The 20250-nt window shown below is 51.9% G+C and overlaps 1 protein-coding gene across 1 annotated transcript in view; it reads left to right on the top strand.

The window, feature by feature from the left end:
* LOC144338319 (uncharacterized) overlaps nucleotides 1-19624 on the top strand; it is a 46375-nt gene extending 26751 nt beyond the window's left edge. Inside the window, exons 7-8 of the mRNA XM_077987049.1 lie at nucleotides 15383-15522; nucleotides 18973-19624. The gene's annotated coding sequence lies outside the window, so the exon portion shown is untranslated. The remainder of the gene's footprint in view (nucleotides 1-15382; nucleotides 15523-18972) is intronic.
* Nucleotides 19625-20250: the final 626 nt, after the last annotated feature.

The raw sequence follows: 20250 nt of genomic DNA, 5'->3' as shown, positions 1-20250 counted from the left end.
ACCCTATCTCAAAAACAAAACAAAAAAACATAAATACAAGAGCGACCCACCAGCTCTGCTAAGCTGCCTCCACCGTGCTGGCTCCAGGCCCTGTGCTCAGCTTCATGGGCTTTGATGTCGCCAGGTGTCCCTTTGGTTGAGTCTCTCCCTTAAGCTCTCAAAAGCTCATTTTCTTCATCTCTGAAATCTCCAAGCTTCTTTTCAGGATTGGATGAGACAATCCTGGCAAATCCCTTGGCACAGGCCTGGCCCCGAGGAGGCAGATGATAGCTCACGTCTAGTTCCTTTCTCATCTTGACATCTAGGTTCTCTGTGATCTGCCTGTGAGCTCGAAGGATGGTGTGCATGTGTGTGTGCGCGTGTGTGTGCGTGGGTGTGCATGTGTGTGCATGTGTGTGCGTGGGTGTGCATGTGTGCATGGGTGTGCATGTGTGCGCATGGGTGTGCATGTGTGTGCGTGTGTGTGCGTGGGTGTGCGTGTGTGCGCGTGGGTGTGCGTGTGTGCGCGTGTGTGCGCGTGGGTGTGCGTGGGTGTGCGTGGGTGTGCGTGTGTGCGCGTGGGTGCGCGTGGGTGTGCGTGTGTGTGTGCGTGTGTGTGCGCGTGGGTGTGCGTGGGTGTGCGTGTGTGCGTGTGTGTGTGCGTGGGTGTGCGTGGGTGTGCATGTGTGCGTGTGTGCGTGTGTGTGTGCGTGGGTGTGCGTGGCTGTGCGTGGGTGTGCATGTGTGCGTGGGTGTGCGTGGGTGTGCATGAGTGTGCGTGGGTGTGCGTGGGTGTGCGTGAGTGTGTCTGTGTGTGCGTGGGTGTGCGTGGGTGTGCATGAGTGTGTCTGCACGCAGCAGCAGCCTGCTTTCTGTTCTCCGAGGAGTTTTGTATTTGATTTGTCCAGAGGCTTGGGGGCTCCACGGGAGAGATGGTGGAGACAGGAGGAGCAGGAAGGGGGTGAGGGGAGAAGCCTGGTCCCAGCTGGGGCTGTGGCCGGGGGCCCGCAGGCTCTGGCCTGCCCTGGGAGCCCCTCCCTGGACCTGCAGCTGCATCTGGGGCTGGAGGAGGGGCCAGGTGTCCTCCCGCTCCAGGAGCTGCTGCCTGTGCCCCTCCCGTGACTCATGAGGACTGTGTCTGGTTGATTCACATTGGAGGGTCCCTGAATGAGCTCTGTCCATTAGAGGACCTGTATTCTTGTTCCTGGAACCTGGGAGTGGGTCAGAAGGGGAAGGGTCCTGGCCAGGCATGGTGACTCACCCCTGTAATCCCAGCCCTTTGGGAGGCTGAGGCAGGCAGATCACCTGAGGTCAGAAGTTCGAGATCAACCTGGCCAACATGGTGAAACCCCGTCTCTACTAAAAGTACAAAAATTAGCTGGGCGTGGTGGTGGCACATGCCTGTAGTCCTAGATACTTGGGAGGCTGAGGCAGGAGAGTCGCTTGAACCCAGGAGGCAGAAGTTGCAGTGCACTGAGATCACGCCATTGCACTCCAGCTCCAGTCTGGGTGACAGAGCGAGATAGAAAGAGAGAGAGAGAGAGAGAGAGAGAGAAAAGAAGAAGAGGAGGAGGAGGAGGTAAAAGAAAGAAGGGAGGGGAGAAGAGGGGAGGGGAGGGGAGAAGAGGGGAGGGGAGGGGAGAAGAGGGGAGGGGAGGGGAGGGGAGGGAAGGGTAGGGTAGGGTCCTGCCAGGTCTGGGCTAGGAGACCAAGTTCCCAGAGCCAGAGCCTCCAGGACACCTCCAGAGAATCTTGGAACCTCTGGGAGAACAGAGAGAGGCCAGCAATGGGATTTTTGCTGCTGTCTGTGAACCAGCAAAGTAAAGCAGCTCCTGGAATTAGCTCGGGGTAGAGGGAACATTAGAACCTATGTACCACCCCCTGCACTCCATGACCTCCACTCCTGTGCCCAGTGTGACTCCTGCCTGCCCATCCCCTTCACACCACTGAGTCCTCCCAATCTCTGCTCAAACCGTACCTCCTTGGAGAAGTCCTTCTAGACCGGCCACTAGAGGCCTTGGTTGTTGGCATCTTGACAGCAGTGGGTTCAGAGCCTGTTTGGAGCTTCATGGGGACACTGCCTCTGTTGACACGGTGGTTGGTGATTCCTCTTTGCATACACCTGCCTGGTCCCTCACCCATGTCCTGTGTGCACCGAGAACTCCCTGAGTCAGTGCTTTAGGCTCTGCCAAGACCACACTCTGCCTGTTCATCGAAACACTTTCATTTTACAGCAGACTCCCTGAAGATGGACACAGTCCTGAGAGCTGCATTTTATGAGCTTTTACTAAGTGCTTTTTAAACAATTGAGCTATAGGACCAGGCATGGTGCCTCACGCCTGTCATCCCAGCATTTTAGGGGGCGAGGTGCGAGGATGGCTTGAGTCCAGGAGTTGGAGACCAGTCTGGGCAACATAGTGAGACCCTGTCTCAAAAAATAAAATAAAATCGGCTGGACATGGTGGCTCACGCCTGTAATCCCAGCACCTTGGGAGACTGAGGTGGGTGGACCACAAGGTCAGGAGATCGAGACCATCTGGCTAACATGGTAACCTGTCTCTACTAAAAAAGTTAGCCGGGCGTGATGGCACGCGCATGTAGTTCCAGCCACTTGGGAGGCTGAGGCAGGAGAATCGCTTGATCCCGGGAGGCAGAGGTTGCAGTGAGCTGAGATTGCGCCACTGCATTCCAGCCTGGGCGACTGAGTGAGACTCCATCTCAAAAAAAGATTAAAAAAAATAAAATCAAGATATAATTCACATGCCATAAAATTCACCTCTTTAAAGTGTACAATCAGTGGTTTTTAGTGTATTCAGAGTCGTGCAACCATCACCAACATCTAATTCTAGAACATTTTCACCATCCCAAAAAGAAACCCTATACTCAAGAGGCAGCCACTCCCCATTCCTCTTTCCTCCCAGGTCCTGGCAACACACCAGCCTACTTTCTGCCTCTATGGATTTCCCTATTGTGGGCATTTCAAATAAAGTTGTGGTCTCTTGTGATTGGCTTTTCACTTAATGTTTCAAGGTTCGTCCATATTGTAGCATAGATCAGCACCCTGGTCCTTTTTTTGAGACAGAGTCTCGCTCTGTCGCTCAGGCTGGAGTGCAATGGTGAAATATCTGCTCACTGCAACCTCTGCCTCCCGAATTCAAGCGATACTGTGCCTCAGCCTCTGGAGGAGCTGGGATTACAGGCGTGGACCACCACGCCCAGCTAATTTTTGTATTTTTAGTAGAGATGGGGTTTCGTCATGTTGGCCAGGCTGGTCTTAAACTCCTGGCCTCAAGTGATCTGCCTGCCTCAGTCTCCCAAAGTGCTGGGATTACAGGGCGGCATGAGCCACCACACCCAGTATCTATCTATCTATCTATCTATCTATCTATCTATCTATCTATCTATCTATCTATTTTTGAGACAGAGTCTCGCTCTGTCCCCCAGGCTGAAGTGCAGTGGTACAATCTCGTCTCACTGCAACCTCCATCTCCTGGGTTCAAGTGATTCTCCTGCCTCAGTCTCCCGAGTAGCTGGATTACAGGCACCCGCCACCACCCCCGGCTAATTTTTGTATTTTGAGTAGAGATGGGGTTTCACCATGTTGCCCAGGCTGCTCTCCAACTCCTGGCCTCAAGCAATCCTCCTGCCTCGACTTCCCAAAGTGCTGTGATTACAGGCGTGAGTCACCGTGCCCAGTTTTTTTTTGTTTTTGTTTTTGTTTTTGTTTTTTTGAGACAGAGTCTTGCTCTGTCACCCAGGTTGGAGTGCGGTGGAGTGATCTCGGCTCACTGCAACCTCTGCCTCCCGGGTTCAAGCGATTCTTCTGCCTCAGCCTCCCAAGTAGCTGGGACTACAGGCATGCATCACCACGCCCAGCTAATTTTTGTATTTTTAGTAGAGACAGGGTTTCACTATATTGGCCGGGCTGGTGTCGAACTCCTTACCCGAGGTGATCCAAATGCCTTGGCCTCCCAAAGTGCTGGGATTACAGGTGTGAACCACTGCACCCAGCCTATTTTTTTAAAAAAAGAGTGTGGATAAGTCACTCGCACTGTGCCTGGTACCTCCCACCTCTCTGGTTGGTGCTTATGCATCCCTGAGGTGCCTGTGCAAAGGCAGGCGGACGCCCACGCCCATAGAGGGGCAGGAGCCCTGCAACATTCCCTGCCCCCAAGCAGCAGGAGGCTCATTTATCCACTTATCAGGGAAGCTTCCTGTGCCTCAGTTTTCCCAAGGTGGGGAAGAGTGAAGTCAAGGCCAGGCCTCTGCAGTTTAGACCCCCTGAGGGATCTCCCTGTCCTCCTTGGTTCTCCAGGCCCCACTCTGCCACTGCCCCATCTCCCCACCTAGAGCTTCCTGCAGAGCCGGGCAGAGCCGGGTACCTTCTCTGCTGGTTGCCTGGGCACCTGTGCCCCTTCCCTAGATCTGCAGCAGGGAACTGCTGCCGGTGGCCTAAGGGCTTGGACACTGGCCATGACCATGAACACCACCCCCTACCCTGCGTGGGTGCCATAGCCCAGCCCGAGGCTGAAGGGCCAGCTGTACGGCGGGGCCATGGAAGGGAGGACCAGGCAGCCTCCTGTGACTCCTGCCAGGGAAACCCTCTGTGCTCACTGCTGCTCAGCCTTTCCCAGCCCTGCCCCTCTCGTCCTGCTTCTCACATTTCAGCTTCTGAGTTACTGGCACCACTGTCTGTTGCTGCTGCTGCTGCTGCTGCTGCTGCTGAAGCCGGCACCAGCCAGACGTTAACCCCTGATGTGCTGGTGGCCGCGGCTGCACAGCAGGAAAGGGGCACCAGGGGCTCAAGCTCTGGTGGGCTTGAGGGAGGAGAGAGCAATCCCAGAGCCGGTCCCCTTGCTCCACTCTGCAATGCTTATTGGGCTTGCTTCTTCCCTGTCTGTACAGACTAGAAGCCAAAACCCTTTCTGACCCCTACGAGTTGCTCCTTCCTCTGACCATCTGGCTCTGACCATCAGCCCACAGGATGGGGCTACATGTCACCTGGTAGCGACCTCATCGTTTCATGCATGGCCATGTTTTCTCCCTCCGTATGTCTTGTCATGCCCAGTGGGACTCTCCTCTTGCACCTGGCCTTACCTGGTCAGGGCTGGGCTACTAGGACCAGGTAAGCTCTTGAGTTTTGAGGCCAATAGGTTCTCCAGGGCAGCTGCTGGAGAATCTGGAGGAGCCTGAAAGAAGTGCAGGCCTTGGCAGTGGCTGGCTATGATAGGCTTGGCCAAGCCCCTTGGGCATGATCATAGGACTCAGGGCGCCGTGGTGAGGATGAGTGCAGGTGGGGCGTGGTGGCTCACACCTGTAATCTCAGCGCTTGGGGAGGCCGAGGCAGCCAGATCACCTGAGGTCAGGACTTCAAGACCAGCCTGGCCAACATGGTTAAACCCCGTCTCTACAAAAATACAAAAATTAGCAGGGCGTGGTGGTGGGTGCCTATAAACCCAGCTACTTGGGAGGCTGAGGTGGGAGAATTGCTTGAGCCTGGAAGGTGGAAGTTGCAGTGAGCCAAGATTGCACCATTGCACTCCAACCTGGGTGACAGAGCGAGACTCCATCAGAAAGAAACAGATGGAGGGAGGGAGGGAGGGAGGGAGGGAGGGAGGAAGGAAAGAAGGAAGGAGGGAAGGAAGGAAGGAACTAGGAGTGCAAGGAAAGCTCCCACAGCAGCACTGGCCTGCACTGGCGATGATCCATGGCTCCTACATCCCGGACCCACACTGGGGCTCAGAGCCTGCCCCTCCCCAGGGAGAGCTGGCCCCTGTTTCCCGGCTGCCTCTCCCACCTGGAAACTCACCCAGCTTTGGTTTTCACGAGAGCAGGCCTCCAACCCTCCTCTGGCCTGGTCAGCCCCAGCCTTCCCTTTTCGTCTCAAGTGGAACTTGACATTCCACCTTCTGTCCCCAACTTCTGTCCACTCCATGTGAAGAGAGCCAGTTACCCAGAGGGACACTGGAGATGTCACCTCCCAGGTGTCCTCGTCCTACATCCCTCTGCTTCCTGCCTTTCTCCTGATCCCCAAATGCAACTTCCTGGTTTCTTTCTTTTTTCTTTTTTTTTTTTTGAGATGGAGTCTCGCTTTGTCACAGAGGCTGGAGTGCAGTGGTGCAATCCCGGCTCACTGCAACCTCCGCCTCCCGGGGTTCAAGGGATTCTCCTGCCTCAGCTTCCTGAGTAATTGGGACTACAGGAGTGTGCCACCACGCCTGGCTAATTTTTGTATTTCTAGTAGAGACGGGGTTTCACCATGTTGGCCAGGTTGGTCTCATACTCCTGACTTCAGGTGATCCTCCCGCTTCTGCCTCCCAAATTGCTGGGATTACAGGTGCGACCAAGCCAATTTTTTTTTTTTTTTTTAAGTAGAGAAAGGATGAGGCCGAGACAGGCGGATCACGAGGTCAGGAGATCGAGACCATCCTGGCTAACACAGTGAGACAGGGTTTCACCATGTTGGCCAGGCTGGTCTCAAAGTCCTGCACTCAAGTGATCTGCCCACCTCAGCCTCCCAAAGTGCTGAGATTACAAGTGTGATCCACCACTCCCGGCTGTTTGTTTTTTTCAAGAGTCTCACTTGGTTGCCCTGGCTGGAGTGCAGTGACATGATCATGGTTCACTGCAGCCTCAACCTCTTGGCCTCAAATGATCCTACCTCCTCAGCCTCCCAAGTAGCTGGGCCAGGTGAACCACCAACACATCCAGTTAAGTTTTAAACTTTGGAGAGATGGAGTCTTGCTATGTTGTCCAGGCTGGTCTCAAACTCCCAGGCTCAAGTGATCCTCCTACCTCAGTCTCCCTAAGTGCTGGGGTTACAAGTGTGAGCCACAGCCCCTAGCTCCCCTTGATTTCTTGTGGGCCTCCTTTGACCCTCCACTCTCTCTGGCCACACTGCCTTGGTTCCTTGGCTGGCTCACCTACCCTTCTTTCCTTCCTTCCTTCCTTCCTTCCTTCCTTCCTTCCTTCCTTCCTTCCTTCCTTCCTTCCTTCCTTCCTCCCTTCTTTCCTTCCTTTCTCTCTCCCTCTCTTTCTTTCATATTTCTTTTTTTTTTTTTTTTGATGTAGTCTCGCTCTGTTGGCCAGGCTGCAGTGCAGTGGCATGATCTCGACTCACTGCAATCTCTGCCTCCTGGGTTCAAACGACTCTTCTTCCTCAGCCTTCTGAGTAGCTAGGATTACAGTGGTATGCCACCATGCCCAGCTAATTTTTGTATTTTTAGTAGGTTTCAGGGTTTCACTATGTTGGCCAGGCTGATCTCGAACTCCTGACCTCAGGTGATCCACCTGCCTTGGCCTCCCAAATGCTGGGATTACAGGTGTGAGCCACCATGCCTGGCCTGATTTACTCTCATTTTCTGTTAACCAGAGGCCTCATGGTGAGAAGGCCACAGGCAGGGTGTCAGGGGTCTTAGGTCTGGTCTCATGGTTATAGCTAATTCTTAGAGGGTCTTCAGAAGTGTCCATCCTCTATGTCAACAGGCCCCAGGTTCTTCCTCTGCTTGATGAAATTATTATAACTGCCCCATGGCCTCACAATCAATGAATGAAGCAGTTTGATGGCCATCTCTGTGTGGAGCAGAAACAGTCCAGGCAGCATGGCTGTGAATTGAGTGTTTCTAAAGGGAGTACACTCTGTTGAAGGCCTGGGCACCGGGTTCCCCCTTGCTGACACTGAGAAGCAGAGAGGCACTTCCCTAGGGGAAAAGTCCCTAAAGGGAGCTGGAATCCCCCATGGAGTGTGGGAGGAGGAAGAGAAATTGAGGGCTGAAAAGGACAGGGCAGGTGAGCTGATGGAGGGCAGACAGAGAGGCAGAGGGAGAGGGCTGGCAGGAGCCCATAGCTGGGGCTAGAAAGAGAGGGTGCAGGGGACTCCAGCCACTTCAAATAGGGTTGCAGCCAGCCCCGTTTTTGTGTGTTTGTTTGTGTGTTTGTTTGTTTGTTTTTGAGACAAGGTCTCCCTCTGTCACCAAGGCTGGAGTGCAGTGGTGCAATCATGACTCACTCCAACCTCAACATCCTGGGATCAAGTGATCCTCTCACCTCAGTGTCCTAAGTAGCTGGGACCACAGCATGCGCCACCAGGCCCAGCTAAATTTTTTTTTTTTTTTTGAGACAGAGTTTCGCTCTTTTTGCCCAGGCTGGAGTGCAATGGCGTGATCTCGGCTCACCACAACCTCCGCCTCCCTGGTTCAAGCAATTCTCCTGCCTCACCCTCCCGAGTAGCTGGGATTACAGGCATGTGCCACCACCCCGGCTAATTTTGTATTTTTAGTAGAGACAGGGTTTCTCCATGTTGGTCAGGCTGGTCTTGAACTCCCGACCTCAGGTGATCCACCTGCCTCGGCCTCCCAAAGTGCTGGGATTACAAGCGTGAGCCACCGCGCCCGGCTTTTTTTTTTTTTTTTTTTTTTTTTTTTTGAGACAGTTTTACTCTTGTTGCCTAAGTTGGAGTGCAATAGTGCGATCTCAGCTGACTGCAACCTCCACCTCCTGGGTTCAAGCAATTCTCCTGCCTCAGCCTCTGAGTAGCTAGGACTATAGGCGCGCGCCACCAAGCCCAGCTAATTTTTTGTAGTAAAAACGGGGTTTTACCGTGTTAGCCAGGCTGGTCTGGAACTCCTGACCTCAGGTGATCCGCCCGCTTTGCCCTCCCAAAGTGCTGAGATTACAGGTGTGAACCACCAAGCAGGCCTTGTTGTGTGTGTGTGTGTGTGTGTGTGTGTTTTAGATGAAGTTTCTCTCTGTTCCCCAGGCTGGAGTGCAGTGGCATGATCTCAGCTCACTGCAGGCTCTGCCTCCTAGGCTCAAGCAATTCTCGTGCCTCAGCCTCCTGAGGAGCTGGAAATACAGGTGCACACCACCATGCCCAACAAATTTTTGTATTTTTAGTAGAGATGGAGTTTTTCCATGTTGGCCAGGCTGGTCTCAAACTCGTGACCTCAAGTGATCTGCCTACCTCGGCCTCCCAAAGTGCTGGGATTACAGGAGTGAGCCACTGTGCCCAGCCAATTAAAAAAAAAATTTTTTTTTTTTTTTTGAGACAGAATTTCACTCTTGTTGCCCAGGCTGGAGTGCAATGGCATGATCTCAACTCCCTGCAACCTCTGCCTCCTGGTTTCAAGCGATTCTCCTGCCTTTGTCTCCCAAATAACTGGAATTACAGGCATGCGCCACCACGCCCAGCTAATTTTGTATTTTTAGTAGAGACAGTGTTTCACCATGTTGGTCAGGCTGGTGTCAAACTCCGGACCTCAGGTGATCCACCCTCCCAAAGTGTTGGGATTACAGGCATGAGCCACCACACCCGGCCTTAAACATTTTTGTAGAGATGGGGGCTTGCTATGTTGCCCAGGCTGGTCTTGAACTCGTAGGCTTAAGTGATCCTCCTACCTCAGCCTTATGAGTAGCTGGGACTACAAGTGCACACCATCACGCCTATATATATATATATATATATATATATGTATATATATATTTTGTTTGTTTGTTTTTTGGTGACATGGAGTCTCAGTCTGTTGTCCAGGCTATGCTGTAGTGGCACGATCTTGGCTTACTGCAACCTCTGCCTCCCGGGTTCAAGCAATCCTCCTACCTCAGCCTCCTACTTCAGTCCCAGTAGCTGAGACTACAGGCGCCCGCCACCACACCTGGCTAAGTTTTTTGTTTGTATTTTTAGTAGAGACAGGGTTTCACCATATCGGCCAGGCCGGTCTCGAGCTCCTAACCTCGTGATCTGCCTGCTTTGGCCTCCCAAAGTGTTAGGATTACAGGCGTGAGCCACTGCACCCAGCCCACACCTGGCTAATTTTCTTTTTAGTTTCTTTAATTTTTAATTAATTATTTAGACATGAAGTCTCCCTGTCGCCCAGGCTGGAGTACAGTGGCAGGATCTCAGCTCACTGCAACCTCCACCTCCGGGGTTCAAGTGATTCTCCTGCCTCGGCCTCCTGAGTAGCTGGGATTACAGGTGCCCGCCACCACTCCCAGCAAATTTTTGTATTTTTAGTAGAAGTGGGGTTTCACCATGTTGAGCAGGCTGGCCTTGAACTTCCGACCTCAAATGATCCACCTGCCTCGGCGTCCCAAAGTGCTGGGATTACAGGCATGAGCCACGGCACCCAGCTAATTTTTTTCAAAGATGAAATCTTGCCATGTTGCCCAGGCTGGTTTGGAACTCCTGAGCTCAAATGATGCTCCCGTCTCGCCTCCCAGAGGGCTGGGATTACAGGGGTGAGCCACCAGGAACCAGCTGCATTTTCAGGGCTTACTCATGGCCAAGATGAATCAGATCCGGCTGAGGACGAGGCAGGCATCACAGGTCTCCCTAGACAAGCCAGGCACCCTAGGGATCTGCAGGGCCTCTGGGGTGTGGGGGGCCCAGTCAGCCCCTTCACCCCAACACCGGCCCGGGGCTCCCCCACCGTGTTTCCACTCGGCATCCACAAAGCAGCGCGTGTGCCGAACGCCCCCTACTGGTTGGGGAAGCGCCAACCCTATGAGCCCAGAGATCTCCCCCTGACTTGGGGAGAGGAGGGCCAGAGGACCAGAATGGGCCGTGCTCCAGACCCCAACAGGGGCATCTGACCCCCGTTCCGCCTTCCTGGGAGCATCCAGGATCCTTTCCCAGGCAGGGACTTTTTGGTTCTCATCCCGGCTCCAACGACTGGTATCCCTGCCCCTGCCACCACCCCAAGCAGGCTATAGTTCCCCATAGGCACGGGAGCATACCAGGGCTAGAAAGGTCAGTGGGTGCATCCCCCTGCTCCTAGCAAATTTCTGTAGAGGAAAAAGCCTCGTTAAGACTGAGGACATAGATTCCTGCCTGGGTTCCATCTCCCATTCTCTGTATGTTCTCAGGAAATTCTCCTCCCTTACTCTATCCTCCCTTCACACCCCCCATCTAGGGCAGCAGAATTTTCCTGTGACCCGCAATACCCTTCACCCTGCTGTAACCCCCTCTCAATGAGTGTGGGCAAAACCTACAAATATATCACTTCTGTGGTTAAGATGTATGACACGGTGAGGTTGATCTTGAGATAGATTATCAATGATTCTGACCTAATCACACGCACCCTTAAAAAGCAGAGTTGGCCGGGCGCGGTGGCTCACACCTGTAATCCCAGCACCTTGGGAAGCCGAGGCTGGAAGTTCGCTTGAGCCCATGAGTTTGAGACCAGCCTGGACCACATAGGAAGACCCTATCTCTACAAAAATTAAGAAAGTTAGGCCGGGTTCAGTGGCTCACGCCGGTAATCCCAGCACTTTGGGAAGCCGAGGCGGGCGGATCATGAGGTCAGGAGATCAAGATCATCCTGGCTAACTCAGTGAAACCCTGCCTCTACTAAAAAAATACAAAAAATTAGCCGGGCGTGGTGGCAGGCGCCTGTAGTCCCAGCTACTCGGGAGGCTGAGGCAGGAGAATGGCGTGATCCCTGGAGGCGGAGCTTGCAGTGAGCCGAGATCGTGCCACTGCACTCCAGCCTGGGTGACAGAGCAAGACTCCGTCTCAAAAAAAAAAAAAAAGGAAAAAGAAAGTTAACACATGTAGGCCGGGCATGGTGGCTCACACCTGTAATCCCAGCACTTTGGGAGGCCGAGGCAGGTGGATCACCTGAGGTTGGGAGTTCGAGACCAGCCTGACTAATATGGAGAAACCCCTTCTCTACTAAAAATACAAAATTAACCGGCTGTAGGCTGGGTGCTGTGGCTCACACCTGTAATCCCAACACTTTGGGAGGCTGAGGTGCGCAGATCACCTGAGGTCAGGAGTTCAAGACCAGCCTGGCCAACATAGTAAAACCTGTCTCTACTAAAAAGTACAAAAAACTAACCGGCCTTGGTGGTGGGTGCCTATAATCCCAGCTACTTGGGAGGCTGAGGCAGGAGAATCACTTGAATCAGGGAGGCGGAGATTGCAGTGAGCCGAGATTGCGCCACTGCACTCCCGCCTGGGTGACAAGAGCGAAGCTTTGTCTCAAAAAATGAATAAATAAAAAGGCTGAGTAATATTAGGCCAGGCGCTGTGGCTCACACCTGTAATCCCAGCACTTTAGGAGGCTGAGGCAGATGGATCATAAGGTCAGGATATCGAGACCAGCCTGGCTAACCCAGTGAAATGCTGTCTCTACTAAAAATACAAAAAGTTAGCTGGGCATGGTGGCAGGCACCTGTGATCCCAGCTACTAGGGAGGCTGAAGCAGGAGAATCACTTGGACCCAGGCGGAGGTTGCAGTGAACCGAGAACACACCATTGCACTCCAGCCTCTACCTACCAAAGTGTTGGGACTACAAGCGTGAACCACTACACCCGGCCTGAGCCCAGGAAGTTGACACTGCAGTGAGCCATGATTGCACCACTGCGATCAAACCCCACCCCCTGGAAAAAAAAAAAAAAACGAAAAACCTAAGTGTAAAAATGAGAACAACCTATCCTCACCTCTGCAGCAGCCACCTTTGCCGACAGCGCTTCCTCCTGCCTGCAGTTCTTACGATTTCCCATCTCCAACCAGCAGCTCCCAACCGGCCTGGGCAGGGGTGGGGGGCAGGCTTTGTCCTGAGAAGTGCTGTGCATGGTCAGAGCAGCTGAGACTCCCGAGCCAGTAAGGAAAGAGCCAAGGGAAGGAGCCCTGAACCCGCTGCTATAAGGAATCCCCCATGCTTTCTGGGGCTTCCTGGACTTCTGGCCATCTTTAGGGTGGGTCTATAAAGTTGCTTCTTTTTTTTTTTTTTAAAGATGGAGTCTCGCTTTGTCACCCAGGCTGGAATGCAATGGCACGATCTTGGCTTGCTGCAACTTCTGCCTTCTGGGTTCAAACGATTCTCCTGCCTCAGCCTCCCAAGTAGCTGGGACTACAGGCGCGTGTCACCATACCTGGCTAATTTTTGTATTTTTATTAGAAACAGGGTTTCACCATATTGGCCAGGCTGGTCTCGAACTCCTGACCTCAGGTGATCCACCCACCTCAGCCTCCCAAAGTGCTGGGATTAAAGGCATGAGCCACTGTGCCCAGCCAAAGTGGCTTTGTTTTTTTTGTTTTTAAGAGTCGTAGTCTCTGGCTGGGTGCAGTGGCTCAGGCCTGTAATTCCAGCACTTTGGGAGGCCGAGGCAGGAGGATTGCTTGAGCTCAGGAGTTCTAGACCAGCCTGGGCAACAAAGTCAGACTCCCATCTCTACAAAAATTAGCTGGGTTCAGTGGCACATGCCTGTAGTCCTAGCCAATAGGGAGGCTGAAGTAGGAGAACTGCTTGAGCTCAAGTGGTTGAGGCTGCAGTGAGCTGTGTTCACACCACTGCACTCTAGCTTGGGTATAAGAGCGAGTCCATATTAAAAAAAAAAAAAAAAAAGAGTGGGAGACTTGCTCTACTGGCCAGGCTCCAGGAGTGGCATGATTATGGCTCACCACAACCTCGAATCCCTGGCCTTAAGCAGTCCTCCCGCCTTGACCTCCCAAAGTGTTAGGATTATAGGCCTGAGCCACCAACTCTGGCTGAAGCTGCATTTTTTTTTTTTGAGACTGAGTCTTGCTCTCTAGCCCAGGCTGGAGTGCAGCAGCCTTGGCTCACTGCAACCTCCACATCCCAGGTTCAAGTGATTCTCCTGCCTCAGCCTCCTGAATAGCTGGGATTACAGGCGCCCACCACCATGCTGGGCTAATTTTTGTATTTTTAGTAGAGATGGGGTTTCTCCACGTTGGTCAGGCTGGTCTTGAACTCCTGACCTCAGGTGATCTACCTGCCTCGGCTTCCCAAAGTGTTGGCATTACAGGCGTGAGCCACTGTGCCTGGCCTAATGATGATTTTTAATAATGGCTTTATTGAGAGATAATTCACATACTATACAATTCAGCCATTAAAGTGTACATTTAAGTGGTTTTTTAATGTATTCCCAGAGTTGTGCAACCATCACCACAATCAATTTTAGAACATTTTCAGTACCCCAGAGAGAAATCCCACACCTGTTAGCAGTCACTCCCCATTCCCCATCCCCCAGCCCCAGCCAACCACTAGGTTTACTTTCTGTCTTTAAAGATTTCCCTGTTCTGGACACTTCGTAAAATGGAATTTCGCAATATGTGTGGCCTTTTGTGTCTGGTTTCTTTCACTTAGCAGAAAGCTTTCAAGGTCCATCCATGCTGTAGCATGTATCAGTGCTTCATTCCTTTTTACGGTTGAATAGTATTCCATTGTGCACATAGTCTTCTTTTTTTTTTTTTTTTTTTTTTTTTTTTGAGGCGGAGTCTCGCTCTGTTGTCAGGCTGGAGTGCAGTGGCGCGATCTCAGCTCACTGCAACCTCCACCTCCCAGGTTCAAGTGATTCTCCTGCCTCAACCTTCCAAGTAACTGGGACTACAGGCACGTGCCACCACACCCAGCTAATTATTTTTGTATTTGTAGTAGAGATAGGGTTTTACCATGTTGGCCAGGTTGGTCTCCATCTCTTGACCTCACGATCCGCCAGCCTTGGCCTCCCAACATGCTGAGATTACAGGCATGAGCCACCACGCCCAGCCACAGACCACATTTTATGTATCTATTCAATAATGCCTTTTTTTTTTTTTTTTTTTGAGACAGAGTCTCGCTCTGTCACCCAGGCTGGGGTGCAGTGGCGTGATCTCAGCTCACTGCAAGCTCCGCCTCCGGGGTCCACGCCATTCTCTGGCCTCCGCCTCCTGAGTAGCTGGGACTACGGGCACCTGCCACCACACCCAGCTAATTTTTTGTATTTTTTAGTAGAGACAGGGTTTCACCGTGTTAGCCAGGATGGTCTGACCTTGTGATCCACCTGCCTCGGCCTCCCGAAGTGCTGGGATTATAGGCGTGAGCCCCCGCGCCTGGGTTGCATTTATTTGTTTTTTCTTTTTTTGAGATGGAGTCTCACTCTGTCACCCAGGCTGGAGTGCAGCGGCGCGATCTCGGCTCACTGAAACCTCCGCCTCCCAGGTTCAATCAATTCTCCTGCCTCAGCCTCTCGAGTAACTGGGATTACAGGTGTGTGCCACCATGCCCAACTAACTTTTGTATTTTTAGTAGAGATGAGGTTTCACCAGTTGGCCAGGCTGGTCTCGAACTGCTGACCTCAGGTGATCTACCTGCCTCAGCCTCCCAAAGTGCTGGGATTACAGGCGTGAGCCACTGCACCTGGCCTGTGTTTATTTATTTATTTATTTATTTTTAATTTTATCTTGTTTTGAAGTATTTCACTCTGTTGCCCAGGCTGGCTTTGCACTCCTGGACTCAGGGGATTTTTCTGCCTCAGCCTCTGGAGTAGCTGAAGTTACAGATGTGTGCCACCATACTCTGCTGATTACTTTCTTTACAGAGACCCACTGTTTATTTGTATTTATTTATTTATTTATTTATTTATTTATTTGGAACATGGTCTTGCTCTGTTGCTCAGGTTGATGTGCAGTGACATGATCACGACTCACCGCAGCCTTAACTCCCGGGCTCAAACAATCCTCCCGCCTCAGCCTCCTGAGTAGCTGGGACTTCAGATATAAACCACTGTGAGCAGCCAAGAGACCCACCTTTTACAGGGTAAGCGGTTTGTTTGCCAATTTTCACTGCCCCACCACGTGAGGGTGTTTGGAGTGGGGAGCAGCTTCACCCCGTGTGAACAGCAGAGCCCAGCGCACGCTTGCTGCCTCCCACCTGCTGCCAGGTAGAGCTGGGAAGGGGAAAGGCTGAGCCCCACCTCCGACCTTCCCTGCCTATCAGGAGATCTCGTCGTTCTCCAAGGTCAGCTCAGATGCCTCTGGCCACTGCCATCCATGGCAACTTGGTGCCAGGGATGACGGCAACCAACACTCATTGATGCCGTGACATGCCAGGCTTTCACCGGCTTTCCACAACAGCCCTGCCAGGGGATGCTATGTGGCTTCCATTTTGCAGACGAGAGAGCAGAGTCAGGTTAGTAGGGTTGGGTTACAGGCAGGACCTGGGTTCTGTGCCACACTTCGTGGCTGCTGGTGCTTTCTGGAAGTCTGTTGTCTGAAGAGCAGGGAGTGTGTGTAGACAGAGACGGGCCTGACGGCTGTGCCGTGGGCATGTCCTAGACACAAAGCAAAAAAAATATCAAGAAGGTCAGATGCAGTGAAGACAGAAAACAGAGACCTGGATGTAGCATCCTGGAGGTCCTCATGACTTTGAAAAGAGAAGGGTTTGTGTGTTTTATTTATTTATTTGTTTGTTTATTTTTGAGACAGAGTCTCACTGTCACCCAGGCTGGAGTGCAGTGGTGCAATCTTGGCTCACTGCAACCTCTGTTGCCCAGGTTCAAGCGATTCTCCTGCCTCAGCCTCCTGAGTAGCTGGGATTACAGGTGCCTGCCATTGTGCCTGGCTAATTTTTGTAGTTTTAGCAGAGATGGGGTTTTACCATCTTGGCCAGGCTGGTTTTGAACTCCTGACCTCATGATCCGCTTGCTTTGGCCTCCCAAAGTGCTGGGATTACAGGCATGAGCCACCACGCCCGGCTATGTGTGTTTTATTTTTGAGACAAGGTCTTACTCTGCCGTCTAGGCTGGAGTGCAGTGGTGTACTCTTGGCTCACTGCAGCCTCAACCTCTTAGACTCAAGTGATCCTCCCACCTCAGCCTCCAGAGTAGTAGCTGGGACCACAGATGTGCATCACCACACCTGGCTAATCTTTTAATTATTTGTAAAGACGACGTGTTGCTATGTTGCCCAGGCTGGTCTGGAACTCCTGGGCTCAAGCCATCCTCCTGCCTCTTGCCTTGGCCTCCCAAAGTGCTAGGATTACAGAAGTGAGTCACTGCCCCCGTGCAGTCATGGGAGTGTGATGGAGTGAGCAGGAGGGAAGGAGAGAGAGTGAATGTGAGCATCCATTTCAAGGAGTTTTGCTGTTAGAGACCAGAGCTGGGCCGGGAGTGATGGCACATGCCTGTAGTCCCAGCTACAAAGGAGGCTGAGGCAGGAGAATGGCTTGAACCTGGGAGGTGGAGGTTGCAGTGAGTGGAGATCATGCCATTGCACTCCAGCCTGGGTGATGGACAGAGACTCTGTCTCAAAACCAAAAAAGAGCAGAGCTAAGGGGATCTAGTGTCAGTTGGCTGATTTGAAAGGAGAATAGTAACAGCTTGTTCTCAGTAATGGGTATGATCCAAAAGAGGGCGTGCACTGAAGACAAAGGAGAGGGGACAGTTTCTGGAGTGACGTCTCTGAGTCGTGCAAGTAGAAGGGTCTTCTGTGCATGAACAGCATGGACGCTCATCCAGAGACACTGGCCGACGGCAGGTCCCTGGCACAGAGAGGGAGGCAGCGGTGGGCATGGCAGCCTGTGGCAGGTCTCTTCTAATCGCTTCCATTTCCCTCAGAGAAATGGGAAATGAGACTACAAGCAAGGAGGAGGTGCGAGAGGGCTTGAGGGGAGAGGAGAAGGAAGGGTATGAAGAAAGGGTATCAGGGCAACAGGATGCGGTCACAGCAGCCCCCAGACCCACTTGAGGGTATGGATGAGGCACTTAAAAATAAGAGCAGTAGCGGGCCAGGCACAGTGGCTCACGTCTGTAATCCCAGCACTTTGGGAGGCCGAGGCGGGCCGATCACCTGAGGTCAGGAGTTGGAGGCCAGGCTGACCAACATGAAGAAAACCCCGTCTCTACTAAAAATACAAAATTAGCTGGGCGTGGTGGCGGACACCTGCAATCCCAGCTACTCGGGAGGCTGAGGCAGAAGACTCGAACCCGGGAGGCAGAGGTTGCGGTGAGCCGAGATTGTGCCATTGTATTCCAGCCTGGGCAACAAAAGCAAAGCTCTGTCTCAAAAAAAGGACCTGGTGCAGTGGCTCACGCCTATAATCCCAGTGCTTTGGGAGGCTGAGGCATGAGGATCACTTGAGCCCAGGAGGCTGCAATAAGCCGTGCACCAATGCTTTCCAGCCTGAGTGACAGAATGAGAACCTGTCTCAAAAAAAAAAAAAAAAAAAAATCCAAAAACCCACCACCTAGCAGGTGACTTTGACTTTGACAATATCCCTAATACAACTGTTACTGACTGGAGGGAAAAAAAAAAAAACAATCAGCAAGGTTGTGGGATTTCCTCTTCCTAGCCATATTTGGCTGTTTCTTTCAGGTAGGGAAAGGGGAAGAGCAGGCAGTGTGAGATGAACTGGGTCACAGCTGCAGGAGTTAGCAGGATCAATGGGGTCAGCCAACTATGGCCCACTGGTCACATCCAGCCCACTGCATTTTTTTTGTTTGTTTGTTTGAGAGGGAGTTTCGCTGTTGTCACCCAGGCTGGAGTGCAATGGCGTGATCTCGGCTCACCACAACTTCTGCCTCCCAGGTTCAAGCCATTCTCCTGCCTCAGCCTCCTGAGTAGCTGGGATTACAGGCGCCCACCACCACGCCCAACTAATTTTTGTATTTTTTTTTTTTTTTTGAGACGGAGTCTTGCTCTGTAGCCCAGGCTGGAGTGCAGTGGCCGGATCTCAGCTCACTGCAAGCTCTGCCTCCCGGGTTCACGCCATTCTCCGGCCTCAGCCTCCCGAGTAGCTGGGACTACAGATGCCCGCCACCTCGCCCGGCTAGTTTTTTGTATTTCTTAGTAGAGACGGGGTTTCACCGTGTTATCCAGGATGGTCTCGATCTCCTGACCTCGTGATCCACCCATCTCGGCCTCCCAAAGTGCTGGGATTACAGGCTTGAGCCACCGCGCCCGGCCAATTTTTGTATTTTGAGTAAAGACAGGGTTTCACCATGTTGGCCAGGCTGGTCTCGAACTCCTGACCTCAGGTGATCTGACTTCCTCAAGCCTCCCAAAGTGCTGGGATGACAGGCATGAGCCACTGTGCCTGGCCCAGCCCACTGCTTTTATATCAAACCTTTTTCTATTGTGGTAAAATATATATAACAAAAACTTACTGTTTAACCAATTATTTATTTATTTGTTTTTGCAGAGATGGGGTCTTACCATGTTGCCCAGGATGGTCTTGAACTCGTTTTTTTTTCTTTTTTTTTTTTAATAGTCTCGCTCTGTTGCCCAGGCTGGAGTGCAATGGTGCGATTTCAGCTCACTGCGACCTCTGCCTCCCAGATTCAAGCGATTCTCCCTCCTCAGCCTCCTGAGTAGCTGAGATTACAGGCACAGGCCACACCTGGTTAATTTTTGTAGTTTTGTAAACATGGGGTTTCACCATATTGGCCAGGCTGATCTTGAACTCCTGACCTCATGTGATCTGCCTGCCTCGGCCTCCCAAAGTGCTGGGATTACAGGCATGAGCCACCACTCCCAGCTGGTCTTGAACTCTTGGTGGGTGAACAAGTGAGCCAGCCAGCAAGGCTTCATCTGTATCTACAGCCATTCCCCATGGCTAGCTTTACCGCCTGAGCTCTGCCTCCTGCCAGATCAGCGGTGGCATTAGATTCTTATAGGAGTGCAAACCTTATTGTGAATGAACCATGGATGTGAGAGATCTAGGTTGAGTGCTTCTTACGAGAATCTAATGCCTGATGATCTGTCACTGTCTCCCATCACCCCCAGATGGGACTGTCTAGTTGAAGGAAAACAAGCTCAGGGCTCCCATTGAGTCTACATTATGGTGAGTTGCATAGTTATTTCATTATACATTACAATGTAATAATAGAAATAAAGTATGCAATAAATGTAATGCTATAGCAGGTGTCAGTGCTTCATTCCATCTTATGGCTGAATAATATTCCACTGTAGGGACAGACCACATTTAGTTTATCCATTCATCCGCTGATAGACACTAGGTTACTTCCATGTTTTGGCTGGTGTGAATAATGCTGCTATGGACGTGGGTGTACCATGATCTGTTTGAGTCCCAGTTTTCATTCTCTTGGATGTTTACCTAGGAATGGAATTCCTGGGGCCTATGATAACTACTGCCTATTGCGTGGCTCACAAACCAAGAATGGTGTGGTAGACAGAACAATGCCCCCCCCCCCCAATGATGTTCATGTCCCATCCCCAGAACCTGTCAATAGTTACCTTACGTGGCAAAAGGGACTCTGCAGATGTGATTACGTTAAGGATTTTGAGATGGGGAGATTATTCTGGATTATCTGGGTGGGCCCAAGAGAGGGAGATGAAAGGGTGAGAGAGATGGGATGGCAGAAACAGAGACTGAGAGGTGCACTTTGAAGATGGAGGAAGGGGCCACAAGCCAAGGAATGTGAGTGGCATCTACAAGTTGGAGAAGGGAAGGAAACAGATTCTCCCCTGGAACTTTAGGAGAAATGCAACCCTGCTTACACCCTGAATTTAGCCAAACATAACCCGT

Source organism: Macaca mulatta, chromosome 20 (genome assembly GCF_049350105.2).
Source record: "Macaca mulatta isolate MMU2019108-1 chromosome 20, T2T-MMU8v2.0, whole genome shotgun sequence".
NCBI lineage: Eukaryota > Metazoa > Chordata > Mammalia > Primates > Cercopithecidae > Macaca > Macaca mulatta.
Note: the sequence above shows the minus strand (reverse complement) of the source record. Positions and strands in the feature narration are given on the sequence as shown.